Genomic DNA, 15,829 nt, shown 5'->3' with positions numbered 1-15,829 from the left:
AAGGGAATAACATTTGAAATGTAAATAAAAATATCCAAAAAGCAAAAGAATGAAGATGAATTTAGCTGTAATCAAGTAGAATAAAGAGAAATCCATCAGGTAATTCCCAAAGCTTCTAGCAAATACCTTGAGTTAGTGAATCTGAATATGTATATTATATGTCAGCATTTCACACTGATGATTTAGAAGATTAAAACTGAAACTATTATTTAAAGAACAAAAGTAAAAGCAAGCAAAGTATTCTGGATTAGGGAATATCCCCTAGATTTTAGAACATTTGTATGTACATAAGGAGACATCTTAGTTACAGAATCAAAACGTAGGCACAAAATACATTATGCTTTATGTACAATTTTATATACATTCTTGAAAGTAGTTTTCCAAAACACTGTCATTTACATCCTGTGGCCATGGGCCATCTCAAGTGGTCAGGAGTGAAGTCTTCCACTTGTAGTATCTACTGTGAAACTATTTATTCCAAATTGAAACATTGCTGCCTACATTGAGAAGGGAAGCTTTGTAAGGCTCAGAAAGAGAATGAAGAAGCTTCAGGAAGCACACTGAACATTCAAGACTAATGTGACCCCACCTTATGTTTAAATATGTAGTAGACAATTGCTGGGAGGAAGGAGGCTGCATGGTGACAGTCCCTACGGACATGCAGTCTCGTGTATCTCTGTTTATGCTGTTTTGGGTTTTTAGTGATGTAAACTGGCAGATCATTATGTTTTTCTGTAAGTAAACCAAGAAATCAAGCTATTTCATGAAGCTACTCTTTGCTGTTATTGGTGACATACCTGGGAGAGGATTGTTTTGTCAAGCAACAGGAGCAACTCAATAGAAGTCAGAGGGATCCGTGAAATTTCACGGATCTCTGGGTACTATTAGTTAACCATAACTATTGACAAAAGAGTAATATTTTTTCAATACCACAGCCACAGATAGATTTCCCATATTCCAGCAATTAACTTTCTATCTACACTCAGGCAAGAAATTCTAATTAAACTTAATGGGCTATATACAAAAAGAGCACAGGCTAGGATGAGGTAGACTTCTTCAGAAGAAGGGTGTCAGTGGGAGACAGAGGAACATGGCAGATGGACCAGATGAGAAAGACTAAAATTCATGACGTAAACCTTTAAAATTATCCCGCAACAATTAAAATATCTCAGCACTGTATCCATCCTGTGGTGCTCACTATGCTGCTATATCTTTGTAGGCTGTGCTCATTAGTTAGAAACAGAAAGCAAGTAATAAATGTGTGCCGGGCCATTTGATAACGTTGAAATTTGAAACAATTTTTTAAGATTTTTTTTGGATTTTTCTATTAAAGGTGTTTATTTTTCTCCTGTTTCCAGCAGACAGAGACTTCTATAGAAAGCCACAGCTAATCCAACTGTAGACTTGTAGAACACGGTTCTAATGGATACATCTAAAGACTCTTTCTGCACCTAGGATCCAGGAAACATTGCAGAAGGGGGGATGGAAAGACTGTAAAAACCAGAGGCCTGGGGAGTTCGCTGTGAAATTGTGTCTCCTGGTAATATCAGAAGCTAAAGCCATAAAGCCTCACCGACATGACTGCCCAAATGTGAGCTAGACCAGGATGACACCAACAGACGTGACAAAGAGTATGGGGGTAAGAACTCCAAAGGACTCAGCCCTACACGATGAGCTATAGGCAACTGAGGAATACTGTGGGTCAGGGGCGGGAGAAATAATACCCTCCAGAGAAGAGTACACCAATAGCTTACCCAATACCAAATGGTCTGACTTGAAAACATACTAAGAATAATATTAAATATATTTAGGAGTAAATATACATATATACAAACTGCTCAATATATGCATGTAACAACCATGAGTAGCAAGAGGTCATGAATTTGAAAGATAGAAAGGAGGCATATATGGGAAGGTTTGAAGGGAGACAAGGAAAGGGACAAATTCTTATAATCTCAGAAGTGAAAAAAGATGTTTATTTTATAAAGTGAAAATAATGTCTTCTAGTTGCTTTTCTCCCATATCTATATCATTGCCAAAATCCATCAAATTTCAAATTTTTCAAGTTGTATTTAAATTTATTAAGTCTTCTGAAAGTCATTACAAATACTAGCTGATTAAATCTGTTTTATAGAAAGCATGAATGGAATGTACTAACATACAAGCTTTGCTTGACATTAGTTCATAAGTGAAGAATGTGGAAAAAAACAAATAGATGCCGAAGGAAATTCAATACACATGGGAATCTGGGAGTAGATTATGAAGCATAGAAATTGGGGGCAATGAACAAGTTCCTTTCAGTGTTTTCCAAGGCTTGTATTTGGGTGGACAGGTGTTTGGAATTAAGCCAAAGTGTACTGATCATTCTGGGATGGAGTTATAAATCATATTATTTACTAAAATTTAAAACTATAAGATATATCCAATATCACTAGTGTATCGTAAGTATATTTATATATGATTTTGTAACTATAATTACAAAAGTTTATGAAAGAATGGGTAAGTACTGATTCAACTTGGTATTTTTATGGTTAATTACTTAAATGCTTAAATATTATTTGACCACATTCGAGAAGTGGTTCTCAACAATCCTAATGCCATGGCCTTTTAACACAGTTTCTCATAATGTGGTGACCCTGGACTATGAAATGATTTCATTACTATTTCAAAACTATAATTATGCTACTGTTGTGAATCACGATGTAAATACCTGATATACAGGATATCTGATATATTACCATTGTGAATAGGTCATTCTGTTCCCAAAGCAGTTGAGACCTACAGGTTGAGAACAAGTGCATTGGATTAACTCACACTGTCAAACTCTGAAACCTGTCAGTTTTCATACTATCCTGGCGAATATGTTTATATCCTTGGATAAAAACAACTTTTTGCAACAGGGAAGCACTGGCAATATACTCTGGTAGTCTAGGTTTTGTTAAGCTTAGTCAATGCTAATCAACATGAGGGAAATAATGTATAACCACATTCAGAGTCAAATATATGGGCACCAAGGAAGTATTCAAAATATCTCATAGTGAAAGAAATTTCTTCTTTTAAAAATAGTAACTTATAAGTCTGAGGTTATTTTTGTAGCACAGAAAAAAGAAAACCAAAATAAAATTATCAATGTTTATCCTATTACATTTCTTTTCTTCTTTGAGTTTCATGTTTAGTTCTTGATATGTCAAATTATTTAAAAATTTAACAACAACAACAAAAAGATATAAACTCCAATCCTATCCTGGAGAGGGGAATTGAGCCTGACAGGTCGGTCTTAGTTGAACAGCTATTGCCAATTGATGGCTTCTAGGAGATGGAGGATGAGTTTTGTTTGCTTTCTGTTTTGTTTTGTTGTTGGTGGTTGTTTTTTGTTGTTTGTTTTGTTTTTTGATTTTTTTTTTCAAAAATGTTTCTCTTCCATTTTTGTTCCTGCATGTCTTTAAGACAGGAACAATTTTGGGTCAAAAATTATGAAGGTGAGTTGGAGTCCCCATCCCTCCACTGAGGGCCCTGTCTAACTACTGGTGACAGTCTCCTCAGGTTCCGTAACCCCACTGTTGAACATTTCAGCTAAGGTCACCCATATTGAGTCCTGGGAGCCTCCCTCACCCCAGGTCTCTGAGACTTTCTAGAAACCCCTGACCCCGGCACGTCCATACTTCCTTTCATTCTCCTAGCCCTCTAGGATTCTCTCCTGTCTCCCCCACACCTGATCTTGTCCCCCTGTATCTCCCTCCCTCTGCCTCCTATGCTTATTTTGTTTCCCCTTCTAAGTGGGATTGAAGCATCCTCACTTGGACCTTCCTCCTTGTTTAACTTCTTATGGTCTATTGGATGTTTCATGGGTATTCTGTACTTTTTAGCTAATATCTACTTTTCAGTAAGTACATATCCTGCATGTCATTTTGGGACTGGATAAATGGCTGACTAGTGACCTCCCCGACCAAGGATCTATCCCATGGGTGGGCACCAGAGCCTGACGCTGTGATGTTATGTTGTGCTTGCAGACAGCAGCCTAGCTTGGCTGTCCTCTAAGAGGTTCTACCAGCAGTTGACTAAGACAGCTGCATATACAGCCAAGCATTGGTCAGGGACCTCTATGGAAGAATTAGGGGAAGGATTGAAGGAACTGAAGGTGATGGCAAGCCCATAGGAAGACCAAGAGGGTCAACTAACTGGATCCTTGGGACCTCCTAGAGACTAAGCCACCAACCAAAGAACATGCACTGGCTGGTTTGAGGTCCTTGGCACAGACTTGCTAGTCCTTGGCAGAGGACTAGCTTTTCTGGCCTCAGTGGGACAAGATTCCTCTAATCATGTAGAGTCTTGATGCCCCATGGAGTGGGGAATACCAGGGGACAACCTCTCAGAAGTGAAAGGGAGAGGAGAAGAACTCTGTGAGGGGTAGGGGGAAGGAGCAACAGTTGGCATGCAAATAAATAAAATAATTAAGACTCTCATAGAGGGAAAGGAGAAGAGGGATGGGATGGGGGAATTGTGGAGGGGAGACCAGAAAAGGGGACAAGGATTGAAATGTAAGAAAAGAAAAAAAACAAATAAAAATTAAAAAATAAAAAAAGAGTTGTTCCTAGGAAGTCAATGACACTCTAATGGAAAGGCACACATCCAAGGATATTTGGACATAAATTGGATTACATGGATTAAAAAAAAAGGGGGGGTGGACACAAACTGGGTATGGTAGGAAGGTGGTTCTGGTAGGAATTGGAATGGTGTATAAAAGGTCGGAACTATAAAAATATAGTCTAAACACAAATTTGTCTTGCTTGAAACCAAATAATAAATATCCCGGAAGATACAATCTCTAAGTCTATAAAACCAAAGTGTTACTGAAAACCTTTGCCTGGGAAAAGAAGGACACAATGGTGAGCAGGAGGTGTGAGTGGAATTACGGTCTCACAACTCCCATCAGCTAGTAGGCCTCAGTTTTGCATCTCCATGCTAAGATCTCCACAGGCTCACAATATCAGGCCCTGGGGAAGACACTCTTCAAACCCTCCTTTTGAACCTCGACTATCTTTTTGCTTATCTTCCACTTGCATTCAACCTTGTGCAAACTAAGTTTAATCACAGGATAAATAGACAAGTGGGTGGGGGACCTTAAAGGTTGATACTTGGTTTAGGACATCACTTAGTTATGCCTAAGTAAACTTAGAGGGGCCAGAGATGGAGACACCAATTCATATGCATTTAAAGACTCATATATCATTAGCAAACTTCCCTCTTCTTACACCCACTGCCCACCCTAAATTACATAGTTAAGCTAAATGGAATCAGAATGGGCTGAGCCACATGTAAATTTATATAGTAAGGATCAGTTTGTACTGTCATAAAATATAGCTTCTTAAGGTTTAATGAGAACCACTCAAGGTTGTGTAGAACCATTGTGAACCTAAGAATTCTGCATTTCTAATGACAACCTAGCTGATGTTTGTAGACTGATTCACAGAAAACATTTTAAACAGAAAGGCTTACAATCCGAAGCATTCCATAAACTAGTCAATATTCTTTCCCAAAACTATAAGGTGGAAGATTTCATAGACTTAGTTAACAATGTTCTTGTTGGCTAGAAATGAGACAGTTTGAGACATATATAGATATTCCAGTAAATAGTCTGAAAGCACAAATAATTTTGTCAAAAACTATTACAAAACCCACACTATGGAATACTTGGCTAAGACTGAAAATATTCAGAACATGTCTGATCATAACAGATAATAAACAACTGTACTTTTAAATAAATTACTATCATTGTCAAAAATATATTAGCAGCTCAATTGCTAACATACGAGCCACTAATATTTAATAGCATTTGTAAATCATTTATCACATTTATGTGTCTTCATCTTAGAATGTGACAGTGTCATGTCTCTTTTTATTCCACATTTATTAGACACATTTAATCTAATTGCATGAAAAAGATACTCAGGTCATTGTTATTTACTGTTTCATTTTTGCCACTGACAGTTGCATATATTTTATCATTTTATAACTCACACTGAGAAAGAGAAATATGATTTTTATATTTTCACAAAAGGAAAAGCAGATAATTGTGAAATTCATGGTTTCAGTCTAATATTGAAAATGTATGTTGACCTGAAAAAATATTTTAATGGATATGGAAGCATTATCATGTTGCACTGTTATCTCTGAATTAAATATTTTAGTCTCTATGTTGCCATCAATTTTCTTGTTAATTTTTAAATGAAGCACTTATAGTTTGCAGAGTCCAATATCAGAAAACACATTAAGATGTTGGCGCTAACCTTCCATGGTGGGGCTACGGCCACTCTTGGGTAACATCTTGTCCAAAGGTATTTGTTCACTTTTCAGGACTGAGTCTCTCACAGAATCATCAGCTTGGCTCCCAGGGTGACTCCTAAATGTTGGTGAGCACAGACTTCGCCCAATTTCCACTTCCTGTTAGGAGACATTAAAGGCAAACGTTTTAAAAGCTATCAGTGGGGAACAGATGTGGTTTTCGGGGACTTAGAAAGCAGGATTGATGGAAGGAGGGGGTCTCCAGCATGAGTGATGTTTTCCAATATGCTTTGGGGAAAATTTTGATAACTTTGCCAAGAACTGCAAACACACATCTGACGGTTAGTTTACTTCTCTGCCTCTGGTTCCATTTCTGAATTAGCTTTACTTTTATGTGTGTGTTCTCTCCTCCTCATAAAGTGAAAATAACGGTCACAATACAGAGTAATACATGTTAATAGATGCAACTTCCTGGGACTGAGAAATGTCAATGAGGGACTTGCAGAAAATAGCCATATATCAAAATTATATGCTAAAGACAGAAGGAAATGAGTTTTTTTAATGTCATGCTCACCCTATAATGATAATCTTAGCAATTACAGAGCTCCCGAATTACAGACACATTCAACCACAATATAGTGAGCACAGTTTGTCAGTTCAGAGAGATTATGAAATTGCTTCCTTCAGATAGTAATCAAGTGTGTAGTGATAAAGGGTTCCCAAGAAAAAGGCGAAAAATATTTAAGCATAAAATCTAGCATTCCATGTATTATAAATTGAGTAATATAAAGAAACACACCCATCCAATCATGCTAAATAACTAGAATTAATATTATAGAATGTAGGAAATGAGCACAGTTTAAGAAGCTAAATTCCATAATTTTAAATCAGTAAACGTATTGAAAATATTTTAATAGCTGCTTAATAACATTTTTGTTTGAACTTGGGGCTGTATTTCTATTCGAACTTTGCAGTAACCTTGCTTTTAAAAGGTTGTTCTGGAAGAGTCAAGTTAATGAGATGTCTAAAGATTTTTACATATTTTCCAGATTGTACTTTTTTCTGTTTCCTGATATGGCAATGACATGTGGCCAAACCAAATTCTTGCTCCAGCCGCCTGCTGCCATCCTAGCTCCATCATGGGCTCTAACCATCTGGAAGCTTCAGCCAAAATAAACTCACCGTTTCATGAAAACTAACATTCAATTTTAATCCCATTGTTAGGAAAGACAAACTAACTGGAAAAATAACTCGTTAGTATGTTTTTCTTCAATCTATGTATCCATATAATATTTATTTTATTAAAGACTCTCAAAATATATGATATTTAGGTTTCATTACTGAGAACTTTAACTGGACTAAATAATTTACAAGAGAAAGCAGGGTAGAGGTTTAAAATTTTCAAAGCACAGCTTTTAATATTAGTGCTTCTGTGAATTATTAAATATCCAAATGTTCCTAGCCTATATTGATGCATTAGGCTGAAGCAGATGCCAGCTTTCTGTCAAAGAGAAAATGAAAATATCCAAATTGTTTTTTCAGAAACCAATTAAATTTGGAAAAGAATTGAAAGATGAACACAGTCTATGGACCAGGGTTAATGTCTTGAAAGAATAATATTATTTTCATATATAGATACAAAAAGTGTGACTTGTTGACACTGTTGAAATAAACGTTTCAGGCAGTGATGAAAATGACTCGTATAATATTGATATTCTCAATGTGGAAGTCACAGTATCTAGAGTCTATTGTATACTGAGGTTAAGGGATGTCAGTGACATTTCACATGCGAATGTACTAAGCCTGTGTCTGAGCCTCAGTCACAGTACCATGTCATTCTGATATACGTTCTTCAGGACCATGGAGAGCTGTAAAATGTATCCGAGATGAGGTTGTCAAAGAGGTGCGCTGGCGTAGTCCCTTTTCATCTCTTTTATGCACTGAGCTCTACACATGAGTTGCTTTGAGCAAATCTCCACATCTCAATAAGTGCATAAATGAATGTTTGGGAAAATAAGTAAGTGAAACACTTGACAAAGAGGAGCTTTGAATCAAGCCTGCTGTCAATGGTATCCAACCGAAAGGAATACGTCTACCCACATTTGTGGTTTCCATCCTTGCGAGAGAGCCAAATCATAGTAAATCACATAAAAATTCTACAGATTTATAAACACGGACTCAGGAGAATTTGCCCTAGTGAATAAATTATGCAAAGGTTCTCCAGCGAAAATAATACACAGATAATCTTTTAAGAATAAATGTGGTTTTTCTAGTGCACATGTAAATATTCTAATACGGGAGAAGTCACAGCACATGGAAATATGGTTACAAAGATTCTGAGAGAAAACATAGAGCTGGATGAGTTACAAATGACCAAGGGTCAGGGAAGGACTTTTTGACTACTCCAGGCTTAGTCAAATAGAAAGGTACTGAAGGGTTTTGTTAACCTTGTTACCATTGGCATCTGGGGTTGCTTAGTTTCTTTATTTCAGGGACCTATTCTCCATTCTGACGATGCTAGGCAGCACTCCCAGTTTTTGCTCACTTAATGTCAGAAACCGCTGTCACCATGTATTCAGATATAGCAAGTGAATTATGCTTAGGGATTGTCAAATCTCCCATGAGAAACAATTCCCTACAGATAGGAAGCTACCAATGGGCTCAATTGAAAAATTTCAAATTACACATGGAAGATTAGTTAGGATATATACTGTGGCATAGAAGCTAGTTGCTCCTTGGTACTATTTTGGAATTGGTTCCAGAACTTTCCAGAAGAAATGGAAATTTGTAGATGCCCATATATTTCATATGAAATGATTTAATATTTGAATACAATGTTCATCCTCCTGTACATTTTAAATGAGATAAAAATAGCTTATAATCCTACTATAATGTAAGTGTTGTATGAATAATTTTGTACTATTTTTATTTACATTACTTTTTTATATATTTTTTTTTATTTTTCTAAATATATTTAAGTGCACTGTTGGTTGAATCCTCAGATGTAAAACCCAAAGATATAGAGGGGTGCGTGTACTCTAGGAGAGTGGTGACAACCTTGGATAGAGTGGCTGATGAAGGTAGACAAAATGAGTTAATATGAAACTTACCAAGGTTGGAACATGAACAAACAAGATGATAGAATCAGAGACATGGCACAGTGGTTCTGATAAAGAAGGATTTCATTATTCTCTATGTATGGAATAAAGTAGAATGTGATCCCACTAAATGATGTCAAAAATAGCATAGGAAGGTTAGTTTGCAAGGGGAAATAGAACATGAGTTGGGTACAAGGTGCCCAAAGGAGAGTTGAAGATAGAGCCCCAGCGCATGGAGGAGAGGTTCATATAGAACACATACCTTACAGTGTCTGACTTCTAGTTTTTACTAACAGAATGAATGTGGTTGAACTTGCTGAGGAGAGAGCATATAGAGTCTGATGAAGAGTGGGCATAAAACAAGCCTTGAAAAATGCCAAATCCGAAGACTACGGCAGAGAGAGAACAATGGGTAAGCTGAGAAATCAGAAGCGAAGAATTGCTATAATAATGCTGTTCATGAGAGGATAAATTAAACATAATCTTAAGCATAAACTCCAAGGTGAGTAACATCGTGTTCACTATTGAGCAACATTGCTTTGGTGGAACGAAATGTTAGTGAAATAACCATGGTGTTTGTAGGAGTGGGCATGAGAGAGGGGGAACATAGAGAACACCTTGGCATTGTGGAAGGGTAAGATATTGCAGAAGTTTGATGCTCTATTTGGTTTCATTTTAAATGGAGAGATTTAAATATGGTAAATGCCAATTTGAGAAGTTTGATGAGATAGACACAATTACCTACAAGGAAGCGAGAAGGAACATTCAACCTGGTAAAAACTCTCAAAGGGTAAGAGATGAGTAGCTATACATGCTGAAGAAAAAGGAACAGGAGGTTGTCACTGAAGGAGAGGAAGGAGAAATTGATGTAGCATGAATTGTTTGAAGGTTTGCTCTCTAAAGTCAACTTGTTTTCTTCTGTTTTTTTAAGGCGTAAAACTTGTTGAAATTAGGAATTGAAGACAATGAAGAAAGTTTAGTTCTATGGGTTTGTGTGTTATATAATATAACATATTATAAAATAAATTTATGTAATATATCAATATATAATATGTAACATTTATATATAAAATATATTATGTGTATATATGTATATATTTTAAAATATTTTATATGTTTATATTATGTAATTTACAAATATATTTTACATATTAAAATATATCTTATATTATATATATTTAATTATACATAATTTATACACATTATAAATGTATACATATAGATATATATGTAAAAACATATTTATATGTAGAGAGAGAGAGCAAGCCTGACAGGATATGATGAGTTGGTGGTTGGCTGGTGAGAACAGGTACATACGAGTGGAATGAGCCTCAACTGTGCAGAATTGTAAAGCAGAGAATAGCTGACCTATGGCCGAAAGGAAACATGACCTCCAGATACAAACAGAATATCCAAAGAAGGTGACATCTCAGGAAACTGTCATGTTTCCTGGCAAGAAGAAAGAGCGGGTACTTTCAGAAGAGATAGAGGGGACCACACAAGGAGGCTTCAGTCTGTGGGAAGCAGTTCCACAGGGACTTTTAGACACTCTCACTTCAATCATATGTATAAATAAAATCTCTCTTTTTCTTTCTGAAATTTTAGTGTAATTACATCATGTCTCCCTTTCCTTTCCTACCTCCAATCCCTTCCATATTTTCCATGGAAAATATCAAACATCTAATTTGCAAAAGAACCAGGAGCATTGGACCAATGGAAATGTTTAAATACTTTACAGATCCTACAGATCTCCACTCCCTGCCACAACATCCCCCCAAACTCCACCACAACTTGCATTGTGGTTTTATATCTCTCCCCATGAGTGTGTATTTATGGCTGCAAAAGAAAAGTAAACATGGGCTGTTAAAAAATGTGGATGTCTGGATGTAAAATATGGAGACAGCTCATATATACTCCCAGAATTATTGAGTTCTGTCCTTAGAGAAATAAAAATTGAAATAAACATAAAGGATTTTTATACAGGCATAAAAAAGGAGAACAGAAACAAAGGGAAATTACCAAAATATAAGAGACAAGAGAAGAATGTCCTTATTTTGCTTCTGCTCTTACTGCGTCCCCTGGCTTCAGCAAAGCCATTTCTCCTTCCTGCCTTTGAGTTCCTGGCATTCCTCTTTAGATCTTTATCTTTTCCAGGAAGGTTGCAGGTTAAAAAAAATTTTTTTCAGTTTATTAACAGCAGCCTTTCATAAACTAGCTCAGTGTAACCTGTTCAACCACATAGTTCTGCTCTAATTTTTCACTCATCCCAAATGTGCTACATGGCTAGCATAGCTAAAGGAATGTTCTAGAATAATGAAGGCTGAGAGGACCGAGCTGCGGGATGGAGTCTCACACAGATTTTAGTGAGGAGGCAGAAGATGACATGGAACAAGGGTTAGCCCCAGCGAATTGCCAATAAGGAAATGAAGGCATCCAGAGCCCGCAGAGGGAGAGATTTAGAAGATGCGTTAGAGTGAGCTTCCTGCAGGAGCCAATAAAGCGGAGCCATGAGAAGCACCTGAGTTCACTCCAGCAGAGAGGAGGGACGTGTGTAGGTAAATTGCACACAGCTGCCAAGTCAGATTTGTCTTTTACATTGACGTGCCTGCTAGCTGTGCCAAAGAGATGTAATAAGGGATACAATGGCAGCTTATAAATCTTACGGTTCTTATAAAAGAGCTGTATCAAACTCTGCTGTTGAGAGATAGAAAAACACATAGCAGGATGGCAAAGAGGAGAGAGCAAACCGAAAGAACCGGGCATCATCACCACAGCAACTGCTCTAACAGGTATAGGGCTGTGACATTTCTAGTCTAACCTCCAGATGTTCCGACTCTGATGGTCCACAAATGGGAAAACCGTGAAGAATAATTTCTCTGAACTACTCACTGACTCCAAGAAGTAGAGCGAACCTTGAGCTATCATCACAACCTCAAAAATATTAAGTTGATGAAGATGGCACACTAAGGATTGAGAGCCCACGGTGTTCTCAGTTTTGTGACACCACTCCCATGATTCCATAGCTGGGAAGCACAGAGGACCCCACACACATGTATTCCTTTGGCATCCTGATGCACACATCTTTATGACAAACGTGAACTTCACGATGAGTGCACGGGTTAGCTGGCTTTAAAACCCCCACCTGTGTTTCAGAGGTAAAGATGGTGAAGTGAATTGTGCAGTCGCTGAATTTGAATTTTCCCTAAGATCTTGATGAAGATGTTCAGGATGTAGCTAGACAGTTATAACTCTGAGGAGTTGGTGCTAGAGGGAAAGAGTGGACTCATCAGATAGAAGGTGACATCTACAGCAGGGAAGGTCTATCAAATCACTCAAGTAGAAATGCAGAGCAGTGGTTAGTGACCTCCCTAGTGCTGTAACCCTCTGGTTCAGCTCCTCACGTTATGATGACTGCACCCATAAAATCATTTTTTATTGTTACTTCATAACTAATTTTGCTACAGTTATGAATGTCTATGTAAATATCTGTGTTTTCCAATTGTCTTACGCAACCCCTGTGAAAAGGTTAACCCTCAAAGGATTTGCAACCCATAGGCTGGGAACCACTGATGTAAATTGAGAAAACCAACTTAATAGACATTTATGGGACAAGGGAAGATTATTTGGTAAAAAATGATGAGGTTCAACTGTGAAAGGTTGGCCACTTATGTGGTCACATGGTGTCTTTCCATAAAGTGGAGCTTGTTTCTCCTCAAGAGTTCTTCCACATCTGTCCAAGAAATCTACAAATTTGAATCAGACTAGACGATGTTACCACTATCTTCTGGAAACCCTTCATATTATGCCACTGATTTTCATCTTGATGAGTGGTCTTCACTAGATGTGTATCTTTGAGTAGTTTGAAGCTTACACAACTGCATGTGACTCTCAGAGGCAGGCAGACAGAGAGAGATACAATGTCATGAATGGCAAGGAAACTATTTCAAATGCAGCAAGGAGCTAAACAAGATAAGTAAGGAAAATATTCCCTGGTTTGTACAATCAAGATGTAGTGTCCATGCAGAAGAAATAAAGGATAGACAAAAGGAGAGACAGTGTTGCACATTTTCATTCTGAGAAATTTGAATGGTACCACCCATAACATCAATACCAGGAAAGCATTAGATACTCATTACACATCAAACATAGACAAGCATATTTCACAAGTTTAACCCACGCTATTTGTTTAGTACTTTGTTGTATAGTTATTAAATCAACTTGACATAAACTAGGGTCATCTTGGTAGAAGGAATCTTTTTTTTATCTTTATTAACTTGAGTATTTCTTATTGACATTTCGAGTGTTATTCCCTTTCCCGGTTTCCGGGCAAACATCCCCCTAATCCCTCCCCCTCCCCTTCTTTATTGCTGTTCCCCTCCCCATCCTCCCCCCATTGTCGCCCTCCCCCCAACAATCACGTTCACTGGGGGTTCAGTCTTAGCAGGACCAAGGGCGGTAGAAGGAATCTTAATTGAGAAAATGTCTCCATACGTTTGGTTTGTGTACAAGGGTGCAGGTTTATTGATTGATAGTTGAAGCGGGAGCACCTCTTTGGGGAATGTATTCTTGGACAGCATAAGAAAGCAGGCCGAGAAATTCAGAAGGAAAAGGAACCATGTAGGCTATCCTCCTCTATGTCTTCTACTCCATTTCTGACTCCTGGTTCTTGCCTTGAATCCCGGTCCTAACCTCTACTAGTGATAGACTGTGTTATGGAACTATAAGATGAAACAAAGCTTTCCGAGTTGCTTTCCATGGTGTTTTATCACAGGGATAGAAACTTAAGTAAAGCCTCACAGCCAGGGGAAAGTACTCATCTTTCCATTCTATAGTCAATGAAGCAGGGGGACATAAGGAGTGTCAGGGACACAGGCACAGAAAGTTGTAGATAAACAGGTGTAGAAGGCTAAGTGATCAATATTGAGTCATCGCCTTTATTGTTCATTGTGAATTATATGAAGCAAGGCAAGGATTTGTTTTCAGAAAAAGCTAATGTGCATTGTGTCTTGAGTTTTGGACTGAATTTGGATTTGAAGACCAGAGTTCAATGACATTCTTATTCATTTAATAATAAGCTGACCTTGGCTGTCCTATAATATTCTTGCGATTCAGGTTCCTCTTCCAGAGAACAAATCCGGTTAATGTTAAACCTGGCTAATTGTCATGGCCATATTCAATTACAATGCCATTTTTCACTTTCCATCCAAACGAAGTTGATTTCTCAAATGGTTTATATGTTTAGGGATTGTTCTTTTCGGGGACTACAGCATCAAGGCAGATAAGACAATGGCCGTCTTGACTCAGTTCTTCAACAGGTTATCATGTTTTATTTCCTGCCTGTTGAGTCATTTGCAGTGGTTCTCAACCTGTGGGTCGCAACCCTATTGGAGGACCAAGTAACCCTTTCACAGGGGCAGCCTAAGACCATTGTAAAACAGATATGTACATCACAATTCATAACATTAGCAAAATTGCAGTTATGAAGTAGCAATGAAAATAATTTTATGGTTGGGGTCACTGCAAGAGCACTGTATTAAAGGGCCACAGCATTAGGAAGGTTGAGAACCACTGATTTAGAGAGATAAGATTGTGGGGAGAGAGAGGAGGTGGTTGATAGAGACAGTGAGAGAGGCTGGGGGTGGAGGGTGGTGTATGAACCTTCTACATGCATGTGAATGGGGAAGCCTTCCTGTTTCTGTGGTCTTTTTAGATGTTTGTGGCAGAGATGCATGCCTTTCTTCGAAGCTGTATTACACTCCGAAGCAACTAGGAATGGTCATTTGCATTTGCTGGCACTTCATTTTACATGCATGCATGCCTGACATACCGGAAACAAAAATCTTTAGCAGCCTGCAGTGTAGGTGTGGCGTCCTGACTGTTCAATGCTAAAGAATCTTCCTATAACCCTTGCCCACTTTAGACTGAAATATTATGAAAGGCATAAGACGCTTTACTGTGAGTGAAGTCAACCCACAGAATCATGAGGAAGAAATGTCAATCCGCTGGTTTGGCAAGGGTAAGTAGGAATGAAAAAAATTATTCTCCTCCTCTGTCCCTCCTATTGCGATCATCACCTTTGGTATTCAGACCTAGGAAAGCTGCATGTGGAGTGATACACTGTGCACAATGTGCTCTGAAGAAGTCATAACGGCTGCTTTCTCTGGAATAGTACTGTGTGCCACGTGTTTTGCTCTCTCTATATATACTTTTTATGTCGTAGGTTTCATAATGGTAACTAGGCTGTCCCTATTACTATAAAAACAAAATAAGGCCATGGAGTTTAAGCTTAAATAATTTGTCCAAGGCTACAAGGTAAGAAGGCATTTAACCAACTGCAGTGGGATTATAACCTTTTTTTTTTGCAACCATACCATATAGTGAGTGTAACTTACTGAGATGATGGTGCTTACAACAGAATGAGAGGGAATGGCAGGGAAGTTAACTCTTTC

General features: G+C 37.8%; 1 long non-coding RNA gene across 4 annotated transcripts in view; it reads left to right on the top strand.

Moving 5' to 3' along the window:
- LOC102553976 (uncharacterized) overlaps window positions 1-15,829 on the top strand; it is a 77,014-nt gene continuing 61,185 nt past the window's right edge. For 2 of the 4 annotated variants that reach the window (XR_010065207.1, XR_010065208.1), the window contains exons 1-3: window positions 1-1,639; window positions 9,677-9,792; window positions 15,301-15,396. This is a non-coding gene — a long non-coding RNA (uncharacterized LOC102553976). The remainder of the gene's footprint in view (window positions 1,640-9,676; window positions 9,793-15,300; window positions 15,397-15,829) is intronic. The other 2 variants (XR_005502181.2, XR_010065209.1) reach the window with 2 other exon arrangements.

The sequence above is a fragment of the Rattus norvegicus genome, chromosome 3 (assembly GCF_036323735.1).
Source record: "Rattus norvegicus strain BN/NHsdMcwi chromosome 3, GRCr8, whole genome shotgun sequence".
NCBI classification, from domain to species: Eukaryota; Metazoa; Chordata; class Mammalia; order Rodentia; family Muridae; genus Rattus; species Rattus norvegicus.
The sequence above is the reverse complement of the archived record's forward strand: the minus strand, read 5'-3'. Positions and strand labels throughout refer to the sequence as shown.